The sequence below is a fragment of the Echinops telfairi genome, unplaced genomic scaffold (assembly GCF_000313985.2).
Source record: "Echinops telfairi isolate 266 unplaced genomic scaffold, ASM31398v2 ScPeMD7_443;HRSCAF=831, whole genome shotgun sequence".
NCBI lineage: Eukaryota > Metazoa > Chordata > Mammalia > Afrosoricida > Tenrecidae > Echinops > Echinops telfairi.
This window is the reverse complement of record NW_022104341.1, coordinates 53,491,222-53,495,030: the sequence shown is the minus strand read 5'-3', so window position 1 is coordinate 53,495,030 and position 3,809 is coordinate 53,491,222. Positions and strand designations below refer to the sequence as shown.

Genomic DNA, 3,809 nt, shown 5'->3' with positions numbered 1-3,809 from the left:
TGTCTGTTTGTTAAAGAGAACTTGTGTATCTCATTCTGGGAAGAAAGCCAGCTATCTGACATTGTGGCTAAATGACTCTCCAGTCTCTGCGTGAGTGGAGTTGTCTTCTGGCAGAACATCGACTTTATGCTTATTAAAATCACCTGTCACAAAGGAGTTGTATGTAGGGAGACATAGTAGTGGAGTGAAATTTCTTAATATAACACTTTACTTGAGTCTCTGTAACTCCCACCAAACAATTGGTTGGGACTATGCACCATTAAGAGAGGAGATTGGTCAGCAGCTTTCGTTACTAACTCCCTAGCTATGCTGATGAACCATATTTGAAGCCGTAGCAGAAAAAGAATCCTAAGGACCTTGTAAGAAAGAGCATGTTCAAGATCTCTGTCTAAGGTGGGGGAGGCCACCAAGACCAGATACATCCAAGACTATGGCATTGAGACTCCGAGTAGCAGCACCGAGATTCTGAGATATTTTCTCCTCATCTGGCTCAAGACTATGGAACTATGGGCCAGTGTGACGCACAGGCTGACTTCCTGGCCCATGAGGCAAAGGCCAAAGCGCCATGTGGCTGAGAGTCTGAGGGTTGGAGAGAAAAACTTAGCTGCTAGCTGAGGAGACTAATAACTATATCTTTATTGTTTTCTGATCCTGGCCTTTGGTAGCCTATTAAGTTCCCTAATAAACCTCCTTAATTGTGAACTTTGACTGTGAGTTCCGTGTGGCCGCTTCAATGGAATATTGAAACCAGCATAGATATAGAGTGGCGTGAGAGAAATGGTCTGTGTCAGAACAGGTAATCAAGCATGGTGTGTGGAGGCATTAGATATGTCCACATGCATTCCCATATAGTGGAGACATAGTCTGGATGATAATAATAATATTACATAGTTTGTTGGTATATAGTATGATAATAATATATAGTTTGTTAATATAGGGTATGATGATAATAATATTATATAGTTTGTTAGGTAGGTGCCATAATGTCTGTTCCAGTTCACAGAATAAAAGACTGCCTAGTCCTATGCTATCCTCACAGATGCTTTGCTTGAGCCCATTGTTGCTGCCACTGTATTATCCAATCCCATGGAAGGTGTTCCTCTTTTTCACCGCCCCTCTGTTTCACCAAGCATGAAGTCCTTTCTCAGGACTGGCCTCTCCTGATAATACACCCAAGTACAAGGGATGAAGTCTTACCATCCTCACTTCTAGGAGGAACTTCCTCAAAGACAGTTCGGGTTTTTCTTCGGGCAGTCCATGGTACTTTCAATATTCTTCCCCAACACCGTGATTCACAGACATCAATTCTTCAGTCTTATTTCTCTTTTGACCGGTTTTCCCATGTATTGGAGGTGTTTGAAAACCCTCCAGCGTGGGTAAGGCACAGCGTCCTCAAGTGACATTGGTGCTCTTTAGCACTTTCAACAGGCCGTGGGCAGTAGAGACATGTTACCCAATGCACTATGTCCTTTAATTTCTTTCTGTTTTAAAAAACAAATCTTACACAGCCTTACATTTCAATTTTTTTTTCTTTAAAAGGAGTGAGTTGTGTACAGGGCAGTTAAATGCTTTACAGACAAGGAGAAAAACTGCACTAGAACCAAATTATTCATCATCATCATCTTCGTCCTCTTCATCTTTCTCGTCTTTGTCATCGTCCTTTTCCTCCTTACTCTTGCTTTTCTCAGGCTTGACAATTCCCTTTTTGGTGGGCATCAGGCTTTCCTTTAGCCTGGAATGCAGCAACCTCCTCTTGGTACGTCTCCTTCAGCTTAGAGGCCGTCTTCTCATAATGCTTGTCATCAGTGGTAGTGTGATTCCTCATCTCTCCCCGCTTCTTTGCAACGTCCCCCATGGTCCTCGATGGCCAGGGTGCTCACTTTGGTTTTGGGGTGATACTCTGAACAAAATATTAAGAATGTCTAAGGAGGCCTCTTGGGTGCATTGGGATCCTTGAACTTCTCTTTTGTCTCTCCTTTAGGAGGGATATAAGTTTTCATTTCTTTTTCATAACGGGCCTTGTCTGCCTTTCGCCGTGTCTTCCAATTCCCCTTCTCTCTAGCAGACATGGTCTTCTGCCTCTCTGCGCACTTCTTAAGAAAACTCTGAGAAATTGACAGAAGCACCCGGATGCTTCTTCTGGTGCTCCTTCCAGCAAGTTTGCACAAAAAAATGCATATGATGGCATTTTGTACCACCTTCTAAGGATCGCCTTTCCCCATGTTGAGTTATGTCTTATTTTGTCCGTTAGACACAGAGATGCCCAGCGCAGTCTGACTCTGCCTGGCCCAGAGCCGCCTCACGTTGCTCAATGTTCTGCATTGACTGTGAGAGCGGGAGCCAGCCATAGCCTCGGATTTCTTAAAAAAACTATTATTGTCATGTTACTCACATATCACACAGTCTAATCGTTCAATAATATTAAGAAGAGCTGTGTAATCATGACTACAATCAATTTCAGGATATTTTTCTCATACTACCTGTTAGCTCCCTGTCCCTCCTTAACCTCTCCTGGTATGCCCTTACGTAACTATTAATCTAAGTACGGGCTCTATGGATTGACCTATCCTGGATTTTGTATTCAGAAAACCATACACAACACCATCAGGAACCAAGAAAACCAACAAAACAAAAACAAAGAAAAAAACCTCAATCAACAAGAAAGCAGAAATATTTAAAAACCTGAAACAACTTCAAAATGGGCCAAAAGGGACAGCAAATGAGAAGGTGTTACATTTTCATTTAACTATATCCACAATCATACTGTTTGCAGTGTTATTCACCTCCTTGGACTATGGTTAGAGGGATTCACCAGAATCAACGTGGTGACCCCGCAAATGGATTTTGGCTTTCACTGTTATCCATAATCTTCTGCAAACTAACAATTTATGGCACTTAAATAACAATTTAAACTCTGATACCATTCCCTCCACTGGGTATGAATTTTATTTACAATCATGGGATCACACAGGTGGCTGTGCTTCTTCCTTATGGATTTAGTTTATGCCTCACTTAAGTGGCTGCTTTTTTGAACACAAGCCTTTAACACCCCCAGATGCTAGTCTTTTTGATAACTGGGCACCATGTGACTTCTTCACCATACTTTTCTACAGCACTCATATCTTCAGTGGTCTCTTCATGAAGGGAAGTCTTGAGTAGGACCATGTCATAATAACTAATTCTTCTTAGACTTGGGCTAAAATTAAGTGCCAGCCCCAAACCCATGAAAAAAAATCTCTGGTTTAAATATGTTTCTGGTTCACTTTAGAGATAGCATTACTATTTTATGACAGAGAACCTTGTTAAGCATCCTCCTGGAGCCCAAGTTGCTTCTATTGATAGCTTCATTAATTTAGGCAATGGTATAGAATTTAAAACGCTGTTGAGAAAAGGAAATTACACATGTATAGGTCAACTTTTCAGACTGCAATACATGATTTGTTGACTTGTATACATTAAATGTTAAATGACTGGACACTAGTTATATGAACAATGGAGGTTGTTATGGGGCAAGACTTTCAATAACATACATTTAAAATGGCAGAACCATGCCTACTAGACTAATACATGCCATAAGTAAGCAGAGAGCTTTAAAACAGTAAATATAGCATAGTCCTGGTGCACCATTGTTTGCACCCCCTGAACCAAAGTTCAATGGCCAACAATTCCATAATCTTGGGATGGCAGTCATCTGCTTCTTCTCACACTAGGGCATTTCAACCTTAAGTCGGAGGGAGGGCGTATGTCAGTTCCTTAAATCTGCTACAGGTGAGTTCAAGGTACAGTTTGGTTCACTTAGTGGGGTTTCC

The 3,809-nt window shown here is 41.4% G+C and overlaps 1 pseudogene; it reads right to left on the bottom strand.

The window, feature by feature from the left end:
* Positions 1-1,605: 1,605 nt before the first annotated feature.
* Positions 1,606-2,178, bottom strand: LOC101656339 (annotated as a pseudogene).
* Between the last annotated feature and the right edge of the window lie 1,631 nt (positions 2,179-3,809).